At 39.1% G+C, this 23,509-nt stretch overlaps 1 long non-coding RNA gene across 2 annotated transcripts in view; it reads right to left on the bottom strand.

Moving 5' to 3' along the window:
* Positions 1–22,590, bottom strand: part of LOC138851580 (uncharacterized) — a 34,870-nt gene extending 12,280 nt beyond the window's left edge. For both annotated transcript variants that reach the window (XR_011391286.1, XR_011391287.1), the window contains exon 1: positions 22,160–22,590. This is a non-coding gene — a long non-coding RNA (uncharacterized lncRNA). The remainder of the gene's footprint in view (positions 1–22,159) is intronic.
* Positions 22,591–23,509: the final 919 nt, after the last annotated feature.

Raw genomic sequence — 23,509 nt, 5'->3', positions numbered from 1 at the left:
ATGATCAGAATTAACCCCTAAACTGCCCAAATGTAGATCTGTTCATTTGCATAGTGCTCTGATTAAAAAGAAAAAAAAAAAGGTAGTGCATTTTTTTACATGTTACAAGGTAAAAAAAAAATTTTTAGGGTCAGTACTTACCGAGATAAAAACCCGTGAAGCTGGCGCTAGATGTTCACCTGACAGCAACATCGACTCCTTGCAGAAGTATTGCCAATATACCTTTTTTTCTCGTTTTTATTATAATTTATATATTTTTGATGTTCTGATAATTACAATTGATAATAGTTCTTGTGATTTCATAGCCAATCTTTGTTCTGACACTAATATTAGATACTGAAATAATACTCAAATAGTCACAATCACATTGACAAGTGAATATTTACACCTGCCTGGGTTATTTACTATTGTCTAGAAATATATACAAAGTATTTACAGGTCCCAGAAATGTTTTAGATATCCTGGAGTATACCTTGAAGGATGGTGTTATGAAAAGCATCCCTATACTGTTGATAGTCCAGTGACATTTGATAAATGCCCACTGCTCCAGCTAACCCTCGCTGTATTTGTTATCGTTGTTACACAAACACGTCTCTCTGTCTGTCTTTCTCTCTCTCTGCTTATCTTTCTGTCTGCCTGGAGTATACATATATGAAACTCCTTGAAGAATGATGTTATGACAACTGTTGACAGCTCAGTGACATTTGATAAATGGGCACTCGGGGAACCCTGGCTTTATTTGTTTTCACTGATACACACGAACATGTTTGTCCGTCTGTCTGTCTATCTATCTTCGCCTGGAATTTTTGGGTTATCCTAGGTAACTTACACTATGTATAATAACTGTACTTATATGTGCTTGTGAGAGACAGACAGATAGACAGAGATATAGACAGAGAGACAGCCAAAACCAGCCAAAGTCAGCCGGCTGAATACATAAGAACATAAAAAAGAAGGAACACTGCAGCAGACCTATTGGCCCATGCAAGGCAGGTCCATGTCCCCCCCCACCCAGCCTAGACCAATGACTCACCTAGTCAGGTCACATCCACTAAAGGGAGGAGCACGACATCAGACCTAGTAGCACAAGCTAGTCAGGTCCAACTCACATCCACCCACACTCACTCATGTATTTAGCTAACCCTTGCTGTATTCATCACTGTTACACGCAAACATGTCTGTCTATCTATCTGTCTGTCTGTGTGTCTGTCTCTACCAATCTGTCTGCCTGTCCGTCTGTCTCTGCTTATGTGTCTGCCTGGAGTATATGTACATGAAACTCCCTGAAGAATGGTGTTATGACAACTGCTGACAGCCCAGTGACATCTGATAAATGGGCACTTGGGGGAACCCTGGCTTTATTTGTTTTCACTGATATACACAAACATGTCTGTCTATCTGTCTGTCTTTGCCTTGAATTTTTGGGTTATCTTAGGTAATTTACACTATGTATAATAACTGTACTTACGTGTACATGTGAGACAAAGATATAGAGATATAGACAGACAGATATAGATAGACAGAGATATAGACAGACAGCCAGAGACAGCCAAAGCAAGCCAGCCAGCCGAATACATAAAAACATAAGAAGGAACACTGCAGGAGGCCTACTGGCCCATGAAAGGCAGGTCTATGTCCCCCCCCAGGGCTTAGACCAATCACCCCCCCCAGGGCTTAGACCAATCACCCACCTAGTCAGGTCACATCCACTGAAGGAAGGAGCATGACATCAGACCTAGTAGCACAAGCTAGTTAGGTCCAACTCACACCCACCCACACTAACTCATATATTTATCTAACCTATTTTTACTTTCCTCTTAACCCTTAAACGGTCCAAACGTATATATACGTTCTCTTGCGTAGCACCCCAAACGTATATACACATATACGTTTTCTTTGTTATTCATTCAACATTACCACGATAAGCCTGAGTCACCTAGACATGAGAGAATGGGTATGCGCACTCACTGTGCGCCATATTAAAATAATTGGGGATGCCTGGGTACCATATACTCTTTTTTCTTATTAAAATAAATGACTTTTTCCTCAAAAAATTTGGGGCGCTACGCGAGAGAACGTATATATACGTTTGGACCGTTTAAGGGTTAAAATGAGAGTGTTAATGCGACATGGCATCAGTGAATCCCTGGTGTTTGCCACACTATTTGCTCTAGCTGGTGCTCAATTGAACTGGTGCTCCCACAAGGTACTAAAGTGCTCCCAGATTTTTTTAATACTGCGCACACTGAGTGCACAGGCCCATTCTTTCATGTCCAGGTGACTCAAGCCTATTGTGCCAAATTTGAAGGAATGAAACAAAAAACGTTGATCTACATTCGGAGTGCTATACGAGCAAGCATATATCTACGTTTGGACAGTCTAACCTCTTGCCTGTTTCGGCCGTATATATACGTCTTACGAGCCAGTGTTTCGGACGTATATATACTCAATTCTAGCGGCTTCAAATCAAGCAGGAGAAAGCTGGTAGGCCCACATGTGTGAGAATGGGTTTGTGTGGTCAGTGTGCACTGTATAAAAAAAATCCTGCAGCACACAGTGCATAAGAGAAAAAACTCGGTGTTTTTGGATTAAAACGCCAACTTTGAGGTGTATTTTCCTATAGTATTTATGGTTGTATTCTCGTTTTCTTGGTCTTGTTTGATAGAATGGAAAACATATTACAGAAATAGAGATGATTTTGATTATTTTCATGATGAAAACGACCTTGAAATTGAGCTCAAAGTAGTGGAAATGTTTGATTTTTACCAATGTTCAAGAGTAAGCAAATCACACCACACGTCCAATACACGTCAACTGGGGAGTAATATTCTTTCACTAGTGCACTGATATTATTTATACCATTTTTACAGTAATGCAGTAGTCTGCATAACAGTAAATCTTCTATTTTTTTGTGTGAATAAAAAATCAAAATAGAAAGCAAGAGTAATATAAGAGGGGCCTGGAGACATGACTAATGAACAGAGGATATGTTATTTTAGTGCCAAGAATGTCTGCATTGTTTATTCTGGACCCTATTTTGAAATTGGCATCTTTTTTAATTTGCGTGAAATTGGCCAAATTGCCAATTTCTGACCACTTTATTGGGTAGTTGAAATTGGTAAATGGGTGGTTTCTTGTACTCAATTGATAGAAAAAAAATGGAGTTCTAGAGAAATAGCTATGAGTTTGGTTGACTGGAACAATGGAATTGGCCGAAAATAGGGCTCAAAGTCAGTGAAATCGCTGATGCGTATATATCGCCGAGATCGCTAACTTCACGGGAGCGTAATTCCGTAAATTTTCGATCAAATTTCATACTTTTGGTGTCATTACCATCAGGAAAAGATTCTCTATCATTTCATAAGAAAAAAAATTTCCAAAAATTTTTCGACACCAGCAGACATTTCAGGATTTGGGGTTGCGACAGTCAAAGGGTTAAGGGTTAAAGAGGTTCGGATTAAAAGGAGAAACAAACCCTGGATGACTACCAAGTTATTAGATAATATGAAATTCAGAGACCAGTTGCTAAAAAGAATTAAGGCAAAATTCAGAGACCAGTTGCTAAAAAGAATTAAGGCAAACAGACAGGATACTTCAGAAGTAAATGAATTCCAAAGGGTGAGGAACAGAGTGTGAAGCCTTATAAAAGGAGCAAAGGCAAGGCACTATTGCTCAAAAATTGAAGAGTACAAGAATAATCCTAGAAAGCTCTGGCAACAACTAGAACAGTTGGGGTATAGCCATGAACCAGTAGATAGATCTAACATAGTATGTACTAAATATCAATAACAAGGTATGCCACGAAACAACTAAAGTGGCAAATTGTTTTAATTCATACTACACAACTGTCATATCAACATTAATAAGCAAACTACCAGCTGCATCAAATACCTTAAACAGAGAGACTGATAAATTTAAAACATACTATACCAATAAAGGGGTAACCCCAAGCAGTTGTCAACTAGTAAGTGTATCTCATGACTTCATGCAAGAAGAACTAAGCAGGTTAAACCCAACTAAGAGCACTGGCCCAGATAACATCCCGTTTAAGTTCCTAGAAGATGGCGCCTCTGAATTGCCAATCCCTATTGCTCACATAATAAATCTGTCTATCACCTCTAATACCATACTGGAGGGGAAAGGGGGGTTTCAAGGAGGCCAGAGTTACTCCTGTCTTTAAGAAAAATAGTAGGTCTAATGTCAGCAACTATAGGTCTGTTAGTATACTCAGTGTAATATCCAAAATTCTAGAGAGTGCAGTGTACTGTCAAGTAGTTAAATATCTTAATGACAACAACATATGTACTTTATAGTTACCAATCAGGCTTTAGGAGATCTTACTCAACCGATACCTCCTTAATTAATCTGATGGATGACATGAAAACTGAAATGTCGATAGGGAACCTCATAGGAATGGTAACCTTAGACTTGCAAAAGGCCTTCGATACTGTCAACCACAATATATTATGTAAGAAACTTCAAGCTACCAGTATAGGTTCCATAGACTGGTTTAAGTCCTATCTTAGCAACAGGAAACAAATTATCAAAATCAAGAAAACAGAATCAGAACCCCTGCCGATAACATGTGGAGTTCCCCAAGGTAGTATTCTGGATCCTTATTATTTCTATTCAATGTAAACGACATGCCCATCATTGTCAAGTGCAAACTCCTACTGTATGCAGATGACACTGCTCTGTTAGTGTCAGGTAAAGACCCACAAGATATAGATAACATAATAACACTAGAGCTGGAGTCCTGTGGCAAATGGTTAGTAGACGACAAACTATTGTTACACCTCAGGAAAGCGGAAGCCATACTCTTTGGCACAAAAACTGAGAAGGGTAAAAAATTGTAATGTCTGGTGTAATGGGGAACCCATCACTTCAGTTTCCTCAGTAAAATATCTGGGAATCCCCTCTGACCCATGCATGTCAGGAGAACTGATAGGGAGCAGTGTAGTGAATAAAGAGAATGCCAGACTGAAGTTCCTCTACAGACAAGCACAGTGTCTACCTACTGAGGCTCGCAGTACACTATGTCTAGCCCTTATACAATGTCATATGGACTATGCTTGCTCTTCATGGTACTCTGCCTTGACAAACAAAAAAAACTGAAAATCACCCAGCAAAAAAATGGTAAGATTCATCCTGGGCCTGGGTCCAAGAGAGCATGTAGGCCAGGATGAATTACAACAACTGGATATGCTGAATGTTGAAGACAGAGTAAAACAACTAAAGTTAAATCAAGTTTATAAAATTACTCGCAAACAATATCCAGAATATCTTGCTGCCAATTTTGTCAAGGCTGAGAACTAAAGCAGTCACAGTACTATGGGGAGAGAGCACAACTTTATAGTGCCCACAGTCAGTGGCCAGGCTTCAAACACCTTTTATTGTACAGCAATAAAAGATTGGTACAGATTGCTTGCACATGTCAAAACCAGTCATAGCACGAGTCAGTTCAAGAACAGAGCCAAAAGGTACCTAATAAATGTAGTGACAGAAAGGGAGAATGATTTTTTTATTTTTTTTTAGCTAACACACATGTAAATGTAAATAACTCTTTTTACCTTATTCCTAGTATATCTCCTTTATTGTATAATAATAAAATATTATCTCCTTCATAGTATAATAATATGGTATTAAAAGGACCCCAATGAAAATAAAGTCATTTTGTCTGACTTTTTTGGGTTATCCTACACACATGCTACTATGTATGATAATTTATGTAACTATTTGTGTATACCTAAATAAACTTACTTACATTAACCGCCCAGGGAGGTACTACCGTCCTGCCAAGTGAGTGTAAAACGAAAGCCTGTAATTGTTTTACATGATGGTAGGATTGCTGGTGTCCTTTTTTCTGTCTCATGAACATGCAAGATTTCAGGTATGTCTTGCTACTTCTACTTACACTTAGGTCACACTACACATACATGTACAAGCACATATATACACACCCCTCTGGGTTTTCTTCTATTTTCTTTCTAGTTCTTATTCTTGTTTATTTCCTCTTATCTCCATGGGGAAGTGGAACAGAATTCTTCCTCCGTAATCCATGCGTGTTGTAAGAGGCGAGCAAGGGGCTAGTAACCTCTTCTCCTGTATATATTACTAAATGTGAAAGGAGAAACTTTCGTTTTTCCATTTGGGCCACCCTGCCTCGGTGGGATACGGTCGGTGTGTTGAAAGAAGAAAGACTTACATTAACCCTTCAAGTGCTGAGACCCCTGCTCGCAAACTTGCTCATAGTGTCGAAGAAGAATTAAAAAAAAAAAAAATCGTGAAATGACAGAGAATCTTTTTCCAAGGTACTGAAGCCAAAAGTTCAAAATTTGATGGAAAACCCTGATATTTACGCATCGGTAATTTCACTCACTTTGAGCCCTATTTTGGGCCAATTCCTTTGTTCCACTCATCCAAACTCATGACTATATTGTTAGAACTCCTTTTATTCAATTGATGGAGTACAAGAAACTGCCCATTTACCTATTTCAACTACACAAAAAAAAGTGATCAGAAATTACTAATTTGGCCAATTTCACACAAAATTAAAAAAAGGGCAATTTCAAAATAAGGGCCAGAATAAACAATGCAGACATTCCTGGCACTAAAATAATATTTTCTCTGTTCATCAGTCACATCTCCTGGACCCTCTTATATTACATTTGCTCTTCATTTTTAATTTTTGTTAGCACAAAAATCAGATGATTTACTGTCATTCAGACTACAACATAATTTGTAATAATTGTATAAATAATACAGTATCAGTACATTCATGAATGCATATTAGACCCACCAGTCGATGTGTATTGGATGCGTGACACGATGTGTTTACTCTTCAACATCAAAAATTGAACATTTCCACTACTTTAAGCTCAATTTCAAGCTACTTTTATTTGGTAAACCATTCAAAATCACCTCTGTTTCTGTGAAATATCTTCCAGTCTATCAAATGAGACCAAGAAAACGAGAGTACAACCATAAATTCCATGTGAAAATGCACTGCAAAGTCAAGTTTTAAGCCAAAGACGTGGTTGCAATTTTTCTCATTATGCACTGCATGCTGTGGGATTTCTTTTATGCTGTTCACACAGACCTATTCTCTCATGTGAAGTCCTACCAGCTTTCTCCCCGAAGACTTGAAGCCACTAGAATTTTGGCGTAATATCACGGGACCAACACTGGCTTCAAAACCATAATACAGTGGACCCTCGACTAATGCTATTAATCCGTTCCTGAGAGCTCATCGTTAGTCAAAATAATCGTTAGTCAAGTTAATTTTCCCCCTAAGAAATAATGGAAATCAAATTAATTCGTGCAAGACACCCAAAAGTATTGAAAAAAAAAAAATGTTAACACATGAAATATTAATTTTAATACACACAAACTGAAGAAGACATGCACAGTTACATGACACTTACCTTTATTGAAGATCTGGTGATGATTGATGGGATGGGAAGAGGGGAGTGTGTTGATGGTCTTAGTGTTTAGAAGGGGAATCCCCTTCCATTAGGACTTGAGGTGGCAAGTCCTTTTTCGGGGTTACTTCCCTTCTTTTAATGCCACTAGGACCAGCTTGAGAGTCACTGGACCTCTGTCGCACAACATATCTGCCCATAGAGGCCTGTACCTCCCGTTCCTTTATGACATTCCTAACGTGTTTCACAACATTGTCAGTGTCACCATTAAACACTTGTTCAGGTTTCAGTCCTTCACTGTCTATGTACTCCTTGAATTCCTGCACATATTTTTCAGCTGCTTTTTGGTCCAAACTGGCAGCCTCACCATGCCTTATTACACTATGTATGCCACTACGATTCTTAAATCTCTCAAACCAACCTTTGCTGGCCTTAAATTCACTCACATCACCACTAGTTGCTGGCATTTTTCTAATTAAATCGTCATGCAACTTCCTAGCCTTTTCACATATGATCGCTTGAGAGATGCTATCTCCTGCTATCTGTTTTTCGTTTATCCATACCAATAACAGTCTCTCAACATCTTCTATCACTTGCGATCTCAGTTTCGAAAACTTAGTTGCACCTTTGGCAAGAACAGCTTCCTTGATTGCCGTTTTCTTGGCCAAAATAGTAGCGATGGTTGATTGGGGTTTTGTGTACAGCCTGGCCAGCTCGGAGACGTGCACTCCACTTTCATACTTAGCAATGATCTTTTTCTTCATATCCATAGTAATTCTCACCCTTTTTGCTGTAGGGTTGGCACTAGAAGCTTCCTTGGGGCCCATGGTGACTTATTTTGCAGGTGCAATCACTAAAAAGGCTGTGATAATATGAAATGTTCCGATTGTATGCTTGGAAGCGACCGCGGTGGCTGGCTGGCTTGTAAACACTGGCCAGAAGTGGACGCGTCTCAGACGGAAGGAATAGTGTTGGTCGAGTTTTTTAGCGCTAATCGAGGCAAAATTTTTGCGATAAAATGTATCGCTAGTCAGATTTATCGTTAATCGATGCCATCGCTGGTCGAGGGTCCACTGTATTATGGCACTTACACCGAAAAGGTTAAAAAGCAATACGAGTGAAATGGTGTAATACACTATCAGTTTTGAACATGGTGTGTACTATGTAAGTTTTTAGTATAACGAATTTGAATCTAATTAACAAAGTGATAATATTCCATTAGGTAAGGTTTGTCAGAAAACAGGACAAGTGTTTCCTGATGCGGGTCTTAGTCATATGATGACCTGCCACTGGAGTTTTTGGTCATCCGACAGAGGCCTTCCGCTAGCTTACCAGTCACCACTCTAAAAATTATGGTTATGATTATATCCACTTCATAGGTATGTTTCATTAGTAACAGTTTTTATAGTAAGGAATAATTCAGATGAGGATTATACATATGGGGATGTGCTAAACCAGTAGGAATAATGCAGCCTGAAAGCAATCAGGTTAGATCCATGGGATGAGCACCTGAAGGTGCTCTCCCCATGGATCCTTGGATCAAAAGCCCTTCATTGGCAGCAAGGCACCTTATGAAGGCTTTAAATGAGGAAATCAAAGAATTTGAGCAAGACAAATGCCATTACAAAAGGAAATTATGATCTAGAGTAATAGTGTATTACACATTCTTAGTGGAATGAAATATTTTACAATAAACACATTTTATGCAAGCCTATTCTTTGAGATATTGTTATTTAACAACTCAAAAAACTTGACTAGAAAAACTGAAGTAACATGAAGAAACGTGTTACAATACAAGTATAAACCAACCCCTGTATGGGCCAGCCACTGATTTTTTTTTTTTTTTTTTTTTTTTTGCCAAAAATATTTTTTGTATACAGTATCTTCATGTATACTGGTAGGTCTTTCCTAGTTTCTGCTGGACTTTAAAAGGGGTAATCAAATGGTTCTGATGTGTAAAAATTACTCTTATTACCATCTTGACAACAATACTGAAAACTTCAAAATAGTGCCCAAAATAAATATTCTGCTCAAATACTTAATAAACAAAAGAATAGAGGAGTACTGCAGCATGTCAACTTGTTCACAATAGGCAGGTTCTACTAACACCCAAGCATTATATAAGAACAAACAGTACATAGAGAGTAGCCCTGCAGCAGGCCTCTTGGCCTATTTTAGGCAGGTATTACTCACCCAAACATTATTTAACACAAGAACACTGCAGCAAGCATACTGGCCTCTGCAAGTAAGGCCCCACTTACATCCAACTACTTTTATTTTATCCCTTACCAAATTCACTCTATTCTTGATTTCTTTGTTGTGTATGAGTATGTGAGTACCATCTCTGTTATTATTTCCAGTAAAATATGATAACCCACAATCACCACCAGCATTCAGAGTCAGTTTTATACTAAATAAAGGCATAATGCCTTCAAGTGGTAAATGAACACAATGCGATGAAGTCTTCATTAGTTGCACTTGGGTCCTTTTACCTAACATGTCTTCATCAGTACAACGTTTCACTCACCAATGGGCTTTATCAAGTACATAGCACACCGAAAAAATACAGCTTACATTACATTCAGGGTGAGTGGTTAGGTGTACATAGTCAAGTACATTACAGTGGACCCCCGGTTATCGGTCGGTTTAGTTATCGGCCGTTTTTTCGGCGCCCGGTTATCGGCCACTTGGGAGGCGTCTATCCACCAGCTGGGGCCACTTGCGAGTCAGTTTGGCTTTGTCTCTGGGCGAGTGAGGAAGCTTCTGCTCATTCATCCAAACATTTTGCTATAATCCATTTTTTTTGTGGTTATTGACTGAATACAACTGGGTCCAAAGAAACACACTTTACATAGTACACCTACCATCCGACTTACGACCTGCTCGACTTACGATCACTTGACTTACGACCGTGTTTTTTATGCCAAATTTCTGGGAAATAAACAACTATTTGTGTTGTACACAGTGTTTATCCTAAACCTTACAGTATAAAATACAGTACTAATAGCATAAAAAGTAAAGTAAAACATGAAATACCAAAATAAAACAATAAAATAAAGTCAATACAAAAATGTTATGTTGATATTCAGTAGTAAAGTTCGACTTACGACCATTTCGACTTACAACCGGTTTCTCGGAACCGAACTCGGTCGTAAGTCGAATGGTAGGTGTATATGAAAATATGCCATGTTTATATGGGATATACAGTGGTCCCTCGATAATCGTCAGGCTCGATAGTCGTCCTTTTCGGAAATCTTCGCGTTATTTTAGTCCAAACATTGGCTCGCAAATGGTCGGTTCACTTGCTAATTGTCGTTCATCCTGGACATGTACTCATGGCTCTGAGCCGCCTCGGCCTCCCTTCCCAGCCAGTGTGCCATTGTTTACCAGTGAGCGACAGTCCACTCAGGTGTTCATATGAAATATTTCATAATACATTATTCCATTCATTTTAGTACTTGCAAGTGCTAAATAAACTACCATGGCTCCAAAGAAGGCTCCTAGTGCCAAGCCTTTGGTAAAGAAGGTGAGAAATACGATTGAATTAAAGAAAAACATCATTGAACAATATGAAAGTGGCGTACGTGTGGCCGAACTGGCCAGGATGTATAACAAATCCCGTACAACCATATCTTCCATCGTGGCCAAGAAAAAGGAAATCAAGAAAGCTGTTGTTACAAAGGGGGGTAAATATGCTGACAAAAATGAGATCACCAGTACTCAAAGATATTGAGAAGTTATTGTTGGCATGGATAAACAAGAAACAATTATCAGGAGATAGTCTTATGATGTCGATTATTTGTGAAAAGGCTAAGCAGTTGCATGACGATGTGGTAAAGAAATTGCCTGCAACGAGTACTGATATTGGTGAATTTAAGGCCAGCAAAGGTTGGTTTGAGAGATTTAAGAACCATAGTGGCATACACAGTGTGATAAAGCATGGTGAGGCTGCCAGTTCGGACAAAATTGCAGCTACAAAATTCCTAAGTGAATTCAAGGAGTACATAGAGGCTGAAGGACTGAAACTTGAACAAGTGTTCAATTGTGACGAAACAGGCCTCTCTTGGAAGAAAAGGGACTGCCAGGACACAAGCCTATGAAAGACAGGCTGACGCTCATGTTCTGTGCTAATGCTAGTGGGGATCTCAAAGTGAAGCCATTACTAGTGTACCAGTCTGAAAATCCCAGTGTTCAGGAAAAACAATGTTATGAAGAGTAAATTTTGTGTGTTTTGGAGATCTAATAATAAGGCATGGGTCACGAGGGAAATTTTCGTCGAGTGGTTCAATGAAGTGTTTGGACATACTGAGGAGCTGCAAGAGCTTCAGCAGGAACAGCAACAGATCACAGCTCAGAATCTTGCTGCAGAGGAGGAGGAAGAGAGATGGAAGAAGGTGCCTTCTTCAAAAATTAAGGAGATTTTTGAAATGTGGGGTAGGATGGAAAGATTTATGGAGAAACATCACCCTGAGAAGGATGTTGCAAGCCATATCGGCAACTTGTACAGTGACAGTCTTGGCCCATTTTAGGGAAGTTTTAAAGAGACGCCAGAACCAGAGCTCTCTGGACACTTTTTTTGCGAGACAGGATTCCAGTGACTCAAGTTGGTCCTAGTGGCATTAAGAAACAGAGAAGAGAAGTAACCCCAGAAAAGGACTTGGTACCTAAGGTGTTGATGGAAGGGGATTTCCCTTCCAGACAGTAACTAATCCAATCTCTCTCCTCCTCCTCCAGTCTTCCATACACGAAGAAGAATCACCAATAAAGGTAAATGTTATGCTGTTAATGTTTCATTCATCATGTCCCATTGTATTGTTTTGTACTACATCTATATTTCATGTAAAACAATTTTTAGTTTCAATACTTCTGGGTGTCAGGAATGGATTAAGTGTATTTACATTACTTCTTATGGAGAAAATTAATTCGAAAATCGTGTTTTTTGATAATCGTCGCACTTCCAGGAACAGATTAACGACGATACATGAGGGACCACTGTATATTTAGTAATTATCACTGGTACATTAAATATCTTACTTTACATTAATATAGACATTTTCATTAATCCATTATATCTTCAAAATTATATAAGAAACACGTTACGTAGCATATAAACATGCAATGTTTATTATATGTGATGTACAGTGGACCCCCGCATAACGATGGCATCACATAGCGATTATTTCGCATACCGCTTACTTTAATCGCAAAATTTTTGCCGCGCATACCGATTAAAAACCCGCTCACCGATTTTCGTCCGAGACGCGTCCAATGTGCGCCCTCACCCAGCCTCACATGTGCCGCCCGTGCCATTGTTTACCAGGCAGCCTCCGCGCTAACATCCAAGCATACACTCGGAATATTTCGTATTATTACAGTGTTTTCGGTGGTGTTTCTGGAAAATAAGTGACCATGGGCCCCAAGAAAGCTTCTAGTGCCAACCGTACACCAATAAGGGTAAGGATACCCATTGAAATGAAGAAAGAGATCATTGATAAGTATGAAAGTGGAGTGCGTATTGCCGACCTAGTCAAGTTGTACAAGAAACCCCAATCAACCATCGCTACTATTGTGGGCACCAAAAAGACAATCAAGGAAGCTGTTGTTGCCAAAGGTTTAACTGTGTTTTCGAAACAAAGATCGCAAGTGATGGAAGATGTTGAGAGACTCTTATTGGTGTGGATAAATGAAAAACAGCTAGCAGGAGATAGCGTCTCTCAAGCGATCATATGTGAAAAGGCTAGGAAGTTGCATGACGATTTAATTAAAAAAATGCCTGCAACTAGTGATGATGTGAGTGAATTTAAGGCCAGCAAAGGTTGGTTTGAAAGATTTAAGAAGCGTAGTGGCATCCATAGTGTGATAAGGCATGGTGAGGCTGCCAGTTCGGACCACAAAGCAGCTGAAAAATATGTGCAGGAATTCAAGGAGTATATAGAAACTGAAGGACTGAAACCTGAACAAGTGTTTAATTGTGATGAAACAGGCCTGTTCTGGAAGAAAATGCCAAGCAGGACCTACATTACTCAGGAGGAAAAGGCACTCCCAGGACATAAGCCTATGAAAGACAGGCTTACTTTGTTGATGTGTGCCAATGCTAGTGGTGATTGCAAAGTTAAGCCTTTATTAGTGTATCACTCTGAAACTCCCAGAGCGTTCAGGCAAAAGAATGTCCTCAAGGATAATTTGTGTGTGCTGTGGAGATCAAACAGTAAGGCATGGGTCACTAGGGACTTTTTCTATAACTGGTTACACCATGCATTTGCCCCCAATGTGAAAGATTACCTAACTGAAAAGAAATTAGAACTTAAGTGCCTCCTGGTGTTAGACAATGCCCCTGGTCATCCTACAGACGTGGCAGAGCGACTTTATGGGGACATGAGCTTCATTAAGGTGAAGTTTTTGCCTCCTAATACCACTCCTCTCCTGCAGCCCATGGACCAGCAGGTTATTTCCACCTTCAAGAAACTGTACACAAAAGCTCTGTTTGAAAGGTGCTTTGTAATGACCTCAGAAACTCAACTGACTCTAAGAGAGTTTTGGAGAGATCACTTTAATATCCTCAATTGTGTAAACCTTATAGGTAAGGCTTGGGAGGAAGTGACTAAGAGGACCTTGAACTCTGCTTGGAAGAAACTGTGGCCAGAATGTGTAGACAAAAGGGATTTTGAAGGGTTTGAGGCTAACCCTGAGAATCCTGTGCCAGTTGAGGAATCCATTGTGGCATTGGGAAAGTCCTTGGGGTTGGAGGTTAGTGGGGAGGATGTGGAAGAGTTGGTGGAGGAGGACAATGAAGAACTAACCACTGATGAGCTGATAGATCAACTTCAAGAGCAAGAGGCCAGACCTGGGGAAACTGGTTCAGAGGAGGGGAGAGAGAAATTGAAGAAGTTGCCTACTACAAAGATAAAGGAAATCTGTGCAAAGTGGCTTGAAGTGCAAACCTTCATGGATGAAAATCACCCTCACACAGCTATTGCAAGCCGTGCTGGTGATTATTACACTGACAATGTTGTGAAACACTTTAGGCAAGTCATAAAGGAACGAGAGGTACAGGCCACTATGGACAGATATCTTGTGCGAAAGAAGTCCAGTGACTCTGAAGCTGGCCCTAGTGGCATTAAAAAAAGAAGGGAAGTAACCCCAGAAAAGGACTTACTACCTCAAGTCCTAATGGAAGGGGATTCCCCTTCTAAACAGTAAGAAGATAATGCTCTCCCCTCCTCCCATCCCATCAATCATCACCAGATCTTCAATAAAAGTAAGTGTCATGTAAGTGTGCATGCCTTTTTCAGTTTGTGTGTATTAAAATTAATATTTCATGTGGTAAAAAAAATTTTTTTTTCATACTTTTGGGTGTCTTGCACGGATTAATTTTATTTCCATTATTTCTTATGGGGAAAATTCATTCACATAACGATTATTTCGCATAACAATTACCCCTCTTGCACGGATTAAAATCGTTAACCGGGGGTCCACTGTATATTTAATAATCACTCTTTGGCACATTAAATGTCTTATTTTATGTTAATATAGACATTTTCATTAATCCATCAATGATATGTTCTTCAAAATTATATAAGAAACACGTTACATATCATGTAGCATATAAACATGCAATGTTTATGTGTTATCAAGTGGAGAGTGGGATGGAGAGTAAACATTACGTTTTCTCTGATGCAGCGTTAGAGAAAACTGTGAATCTGGCGACTGGTATAGTAACCGCCCTTCATATGCGTTTGTTTACAATTCTTGGCATGAATTATTCATTACTTCTCCCTTTGTTTATGATGGCATCTAAAGGCAGTTGTTAGAAATTATTAAACTCAGTGAACATGGTAATAATACAGCTGTGTAGTGTAATAATATGGCTGTGTAGTGTAGCAGTAAATGACAGATTGAAGAGGTGTGTGCAATGCTGACTAGGGTGCAAGCTTTTGTAGAGAAACACCACCCTGACCAAGCTGAAGCCATATCTGCAACATGTTTAGTGACAAAAACCTGTCCCAGTTCAGGGAAATCTTAAAGAGATGCCAGAAACAGACCTCTATGGACAGATTTGTTGTGAGACAGAGATCCAATGACTCTCAAGCTGGTCATTGTAGCATTAAAAGACAAAGAAGAGAATTAACCCCAGAGAAGGCTTTGCTACCTAAAGTCTTTATGGAGGGGGATTCCCCTTCCAAACACTAACTCCTCCCTCTTTCCTCTTCCCTATCTTCCAGAAGCCAGCATTAGCCTTCAATAAAGATATGTAAAACTTACATAATTGTTAAAAAAAAAAAAAATTGTGAATATTTTTGTCTGGAACGAATTAATTTTATTTCCATTAATTTTTATGGGAAATATTAATTCGGTTTTCGGCCATTTCAGTTATCGGCCGACCTTCTGGAACGGATTACGGCCGATAACCGAGGGCCCACTGTAGTTGTAGAGCACTTCAAGAGGCCTACTTCCTTCACTAGGTTTCCTAAGTCCTAAGATGATGTGTGCTATGAGAATAACCAATGTGAAAACAGAACAATCTAGTTTTATGATGTTAGTTTGATCGTAGATCACTCAAAACAAATAAGTTTAATCTTGTCACTATCTTGAAATAGTAGCCTAGCTGTCCCATACCGTAAAGCAGGCGTGGGTGTTGCAGTGTTATATACAGTATAAACATTATTGATGTTGTCCATTTTATTTGTACATGTGTTCTTGTAGGCATACAAGAATACTTTTAGCAGCTTTTCCAGTGTAATATTGTACAAATGAAGTGGAAGTGATCAAGTTTACATTGGAGAAATTGCCAGGTACCTTTTCATATGCCTACAAGAAAACATGCCTGTAGAAGGGACATCACCACCAGTGCATGCATATAACACTGCAACACCCATTCTCCCATCATGGTGTAGGACAGCTAGGCAACTATTGCAAGGTAATGACAAGATTAAATATAAATGTTTGGAGTCATCTACACTTAAACTAACAAAATTGTGACATGTTCATACTGGCAATTTCCATATTATTATTATAATCAAGGGGAAGCGCTAAACCCGTAGGATTATGCAGCGCTTGTGGGGGGAATGTGGAAGGTATTCAGGCTTAATTCAGGGAACTGGAACACAGATCCAATTCCTAAGATCAAGAGCCCTTCAGCAGTGTCAAGGAACCTCCCTTGAGGGGGGGGGGGGCAATTTCCATAATACACACCAGCCTGGAAAACATGAAGCCTAGTCTGGGTCAGTAGGCCTCTTGCAGTGCTTCACAACTACTCGGCTTATTTACACAACCAAACACATCGGATGCATATGAATTTTAATTTTTCTCATTGTGCTATGTACTTGGTAAAGCCCAGTGCAATAAGTTACGAGGCTATTCTGTTTATGCACATGTGGAGAGTTCAAGTTTATTTGGCAGAGATTATTAAAGAACTGCAAATTTACTATTTACAGTATGATGTGTTTATCAGCACAGTATCCACATCTAGTAAATGTCAGCAGTTAGCAGACAGGGAAGGACAAAAGTTAAGGTTGGCTATGGGGGAGAAGGAATAGGATTGGGAACTGGGCAAATGGCACCCTATTCCTCTTCTTGTAACTAGTAACTTCAGCATGTGACCTCCCTAAGGGAAGACAATACTTTCCCCTGTATTCATGAAAATTAGTATGCTTTCGATATTATTTTTTCAACACACCAGCCGTCTCCCACCGAAGCAGGGCGACTTAAAAGAGAAAAATAAAAGTTTTTCATGTTTAGATCACCCTGTAAAATGAAAAACAAGTTTTTTTTTTTTTTACATGTAGTAATTTATACAAGAGGAGGAGTTATTAGCACCTATTTGTGATATATATATATATATATATACACATACATACATATATATATATATGCGTGTCGTATGAGGCGACTAAAATGCCGGGAGCAATGGGCTAGTAACCCCTTCTCCTGTATACAATTACTAAAAAAGAGAAGAAGAAAAACTTTATAAAACTGGGTTGCTTAAATGTGCGTGGATGTAGTGCGGATGACAAGAAACAGATGATTGCTGATGTTATGAATGAAAAGAAGTTGGATGTCCTGGCCCTAAGCGAAACAAAGCTGAAGGGGGTAGGAGAGTTTCAGTGGGGGGAAATAAATGGGATTAAATCTGGAGTATCTGAGAGAGTTAGAGCAAAGGAAGGGGTAGCAGTAATGTTAAATGATCAGTTATGGAAGGAGAAAAGAGAATATGAATGTGTAAATTCAAGAATTATGTGGATTAAAGTAAAGGTTGGATGCGAGAAGTGGGTCATAATAAGCGTGTATGCACCTGGAGAAGAGAGGAATGCAGAGGAGAGAGAGAGATTTTGGGAGATGTTAAGTGAATGTATAGGAGCCTTTGAACCAAGTGAGAGAGTAATTGTGGTAGGGGACTTGAATGCTAAAGTAGGAGAAACTTTTAGAGAGGGTGTGGTAGGTAAGTTTGGGGTGCCAGGTGTAAATGATAATGGGAGCCCTTTGATTGAACTTTGTATAGAAAGGGGTTTAGTTATAGGTAATACATATTTTAAGAAAAAGAGGATAAATAAGTATACACGATATGATGTAGGGCGAAATGACAGTAGTTTGTTGGATTATGTATTGGTAGATAAAAGACTGTTGAGTAGACTTCAGGATGTACATGTTTATAGAGGGGCCACAGATATATCAGATCACTTTCTAGTTGTAGCTACACTGAGAGTAAAAGGTAGATGGGATACAAGGAGAATAGAAGCATCAGGGAAGAGAGAGGTGAAGGTTTATAAACTAAAAGAGGAGGCAGTTAGGGTAAGATATAAACAGCTATTGGAGGATAGATGGGCTAATGAGAGCATAGGCAATGGGGTCGAAGAGGTATGGGGTAGGTTTAAAAATGTAGTGTTAGAGTGTTCAGCAGAAGTTTGTGGTTACAGGAAAGTGGGTGCAGGAGGGAAGAGGAGCGATTGGTGGAATGATGATGTAAAGAGAGTAGTAAGGGAGAAAAAGTTAGCATATGAGAAGTTTTTACAAAGTAGAAGTGATGCAAGAAGGGAAGAGTATATGGAGAAAAAGAGAGAAGTTAAGAGAGTGGTGAAGCAATGTAAAAAGAGAGCAAATGAGAGAGTGGGTGAGATGTTATCAACAAATTTCGTTGAAAATAAGAAAAAGTTTTGGAGTGAGATTAACAAGTTAAGAAAGCCTAGAGAACAAATGGATTTGTCAGTTAAAAATAGGAGAGGAGAGTTATTAAATGGAGAGTTAGAGGTATTGGGAAGATGGAAGGAATATTTTGAGGAATTGTTAAATGTTGATGAAGATAGGGAAGCTGTGATTTCGTGTATAGGGCAAGGAGGAATAACATCTTGTAGGAGTGAGGAAGAGCCAGTTGTGAGTGTGGGGGAAGTTCGTGAGGCAGTAGGTAAAATGAAAGGGGGTAAGGCAGCCGGGATTGATGGGATAAAGATAGAAATGTTAAAAGCAGGTGGGGATATAGTTTTGGAGTGGTTGGTGCAATTATTTAATAAATGTATGGAAGAGGGTAAGGTACCTAGGGATTGGCAGAGAGCATGCATAGTTCCTTTGTATAAAGGCAAAGGGGATAAAAGAGAGTGCAAAAATTATAGGGGGATAAGTCTGTTGAGTGTACCTGGTAAAGTGTATGGTAGAGTTATAATTGAAAGAATTAAGAGTAAGACGGAGAATAGGATAGCAGATGAACAAGGAGGCTTTAGGAAAGGTAGGGGGTGTGTGGACCAGGTGTTTACAGTGAAACATATAAGTGAACAGTATTTAGATAAGGCTAAAGAGGTCTTTGTGGCATTTATGGATTTGGAAAAGGCGTATGACAGGGTGGATAGGGGGGCAATGTGGCAGATGTTGCAAGTGTATGGTGTAGGAGGTAGGTTACTGAAAGCAGTGAAGAGTTTTTACGAGGATAGTGAGGCTCAAGTTAGAGTATGTAGGAAAGAAGGAAATTTTTTCCCAGTAAAAGTAGGCCTTAGACAAGGATGTGTGATGTCACCGTGGTTGTTTAATATATTTATAGATGGGGTTGTAAGAGAAGTAAATGCGAGGGTCTTGGCAAGAGGCGTGGAGTTAAAAGATAAAGAATCACACACAAAGTGGGAGTTGTCACAGCTGCTCTTTGCTGATGACACTGTGCTCTTGGGAGATTCTGAAGAGAAGTTGCAGAGATTGGTGGATGAATTTGGTAGGGTGTGCAAAAGAAGAAAATTAAAGGTGAATACAGGAAAGAGTAAGGTTATGAGGATAACAAAAAGATTAGGTGATGAAAGATTGAATATCAGATTGGAGGGAGAGAGTATGGAGGAGGTGAACGTATTCAGATATTTGGGAGTGGACGTGTCAGCGGATGGGTCTATGAAAGATGAGGTGAATCATAGAATTGATGAGGGAAAAAGAGTGAGTGGTGCACTTAGGAGTCTGTGGAGACAAAGAACTTTGTCCTTGGAGGCAAAGAGGGGAATGTATGAGAGTATAGTTTTACCAACGCTCTTATATGGGTGTGAAGCGTGGGTGATGAATGTTGCAGCGAGGAGAAGGCTGGAGGCAGTGGAGATGTCATGTCTGAGGGCAATGTGTGGTGTGAATATAATGCAGAGAATTCGTAGTTTGGAAGTTAGGAGGAGGTGCGGGATTACCAAAACTGTTGTCCAGAGGGCTGAGGAAGGGTTGTTGAGGTGGTTCGGACATGTAGAGAGAATGGAGCGAAACAGAATGACTTCAAGAGTGTATCAGTCTGTAGTGGAAGGAAGGCGGGGTAGGGGTCGGCCTAGGAAAGGTTGGAGGGAGGGGGTAAAGGAGGTTTTGTGTGCGAGGGGCTTGGACTTCCAGCAGGCATGCGTGAGCGTGTTTGATAGGAGTGAATGGAGACAAATGGTTTTTAATACTTGACGTGCTGTTGGAGTGTGAGCAAAGTAACATTTATGAAGGGATTCAGGGAAACCGGCAGGCCGGACTTGAGTCCTGGAGATGGGAAGTGCAGTGCCTGCACTCTGAAGGAGGGGTGTTAATGTTGCAGTTTAAAAACTGTAGTGTAAAGCACCCTTCTGGCAAGACAGTGATGGAGTGAATGATGGTGAAAGTTTTTCTTTTTCGGGCCACCCTGCCTTGGTGGGAATCGGCCAGTGTGATAATAAAATAAAAAAATAAAAAATATATATATATATATATATATATACATACATACATACTTAGGAAAATAACTTGAACCTAATTGAATCGAACATAAAATAACCTAAGAAGGGAGGATCAGAATTCACTGCAACAGAGCTGTACCAGATGTTCATGAAGTTGATCATATTTTCCTGGTGTTGCACACATTTTACTCATCAAGAAAAGAAGCTAGTAGATATAACTGAGCTAGAATGTTTTATGTCTTATGTGTGTGTGCACCCCCCTCCACCCACCCACACACACACCCACACACACACACACACACAGTATTTTCTACCTTAAGTGTTCCGAGGGCCACTGCCCTGCAGCCTGGTCCCAGACCAGGGCTGGGCCATGGAGAATGGCATGATCAGCCAGGTTGCTGGTTTACATACATATAGTACAAATCACAAATAACCCGCACATAGGAGAATGAAGTTATGAGAATGTTTTGGTCCGACTTGTACCATTAATTTGTAAACAATATTGTGCCTTTTTATTCATTATACAGTACAAATACTTCTCTACAATACCAAGTCCTCTCAGAAGGACTTCACTACTTCTAAATTCAGAAAACTTTTGGAAAATGTTATGTGAATAGTGTTAGTCTCTGATGTTTTCAGAAAAATCAACTGGAGTAAAATCATGTTACTACTGTATATTCATATTCAATATGGTCTTTGTCACAGTACATACAGATGTACAAAGTTCAATGTACTGTACATACAATTTTGTTTAATATTGTCTTTATGAAAAGGGTATTAAGCAGTTAATACCAAAAATGAGAAATGGGCAAAACAAATAAGAATGATTTAGTAAGAAGTGTTGTAAGACAACACACAAAAAATTCTTAAATTTTATAAAAAAAAACATCCCAACCCACAGACTTATTAGAAATTTAAACAGTCTAAAAATGCATATACAAAGAAAGAAAGAAAAGGGAAAACACTGAAAACAAAAGGCAGACAAGACTTGGTCTAAGGCAAACTTACTATTCAAGGTTGCACTAAGTAAATTAAATGTCAAAGATAAAATATAGCAAAATAATTTTAAGAAAACTGTCAAATCAAAGGTAAAAATGCAAAGGATGAAACAATTTTTCAAGTTGTATTAATAAAAGAAATAATATTCACTGAATGAGACTCAGGGCAACAAAAATAAATTAAATGGAGTCTACTGAGAAAAACAGATTATTATTAATACACTCATGAAAAAGCACTAAGCTCACAGGGCTTATATAGCACCCGAGGAATGGGATATAAACAGGGTTGATCTGAGGAAGGGTAGGGAAATTCAAATTTCTTGGATCAAGAGCCCTTAATCAGCATGAAAGCACTCTCGAAGTTTAACCAGAAAAAAAGTAATCTTACAAGACAGAAAATATGTTAGGTTTCAGTGTTTTCTTCAGTCCTTGTTTTTTATACAAGACTATGTAGAGTAGTTACTGACATTTCAATTGAATTATATATACTGTACTACAGTATACTGTACTAACATTATTAAAAAAAGTCCTTATGGCATGATATAAATCTAAAGGACACTGAATATATACATTAAATAAAGACATTTTTTTGAGAACTTACAATTAAAGTGTCATATTTCTGCCTTCAATGCTCATTGTAACAGCTCTACGAGCTTTGGATAGCCGCTTTCTTTCCTGAAAAGCTCGCAACTGTTTGTCTAACCGTGTCATCTCTTTCTTGGCAGCCTAGAAAAGGTAAATTATAATATAAACAACATGGTAAGAAAGAAAATTAAAATATGGTTTTGTTACTGTGGTGCAGTGCAACATTACTGACAAGATTATTACCAACATGTAATCAAACCACATCTTTTCTTTTTTCTTAATACTATTCATGAATGAATCTTCAAGCAAATAAAACTAAAATTAAAACACTGTAAGCATATGCAGTGGTTCCCAACCCACCAAATTCTACACTTATAGTAGAACCAATTAATGACTTACAAGCACTCATCAATTTATGACTACTACAAATACAGTATTCAAACACATTATTTTCAAAAAGCTTTTTTTTTTTCCTTGGCTACTTTACATTAGATGCATTTGTATTTCATTTAATGCATGTGCAGAGAGTTGGTGTTTAGTAGAGACTGGTAAATAAAGGAAGAATATTCAATAATTACAAATTTCTTAAAGTTAAATTATTTTTTTTTTTCCCCAACAAGTTGGTCGTCCCCCTCCAAGGCAGGGTGACCCAAAAAAGAAAGAAAATCCCCAAAAAGAAAATACTTTCATCATCATTCAACACTTTCACCACACTCACACATTATCACTGCTTTTGCAGAGGTGCTCAGAATACAACAGTTTAGAAGCATATACGTATAAAGATACACAACATATCCCTCCAAACTGCCAATATCCCAAACCACTCCTTTAAAGTGCAGGCACTGTACTTCCCATTTCCAGGACTCAAGTCTGACTATATGAAAATAACCGGTTTCCCTGAATCCCTTCAATAAATATTACCCTGCTCACACTCCAACAGATCGTCAGGTCCCAAGTATCATTCATCTCCATTCACTCCTATCTAACACGCTCATGCACGCTTGCTGGAAGTCCAAGCCCCTCGCCCACAAAACCTCCTTTACCCCCTCTTTCCAACCCTTTCGAGGACGACCCCTACCCCTCTTTCCTTCCCCTATAGATTTATATGCTTTCCATGTCATTCTACTTTGATCCATTCTCTCTAAATGACCCAACCACCTCAACAACCCCTCTTCTGCCCTCTGACTAATGCTTTTTATTAACTCCACACCTTCTCCTAATTTCCACACTCCGAATTTTCTGCATAATATTTACACCACACATTGCCCTTAGACAGGACATCTCCACTGCCTCCAACCGTCTCCTCGCTGCTGCATTTACCACCCAAGCTTCACATCCATATAAGAGTGTTGGTACTACTATACTT

The sequence above is a fragment of the Cherax quadricarinatus genome, unplaced genomic scaffold (assembly GCF_038502225.1).
Source record: "Cherax quadricarinatus isolate ZL_2023a unplaced genomic scaffold, ASM3850222v1 Contig1082, whole genome shotgun sequence".
Classification (NCBI taxonomy): Eukaryota; Metazoa; Arthropoda; class Malacostraca; order Decapoda; family Parastacidae; genus Cherax; species Cherax quadricarinatus.
Note: the sequence above shows the minus strand (reverse complement) of the source record. Positions and strands in the feature narration are given on the sequence as shown.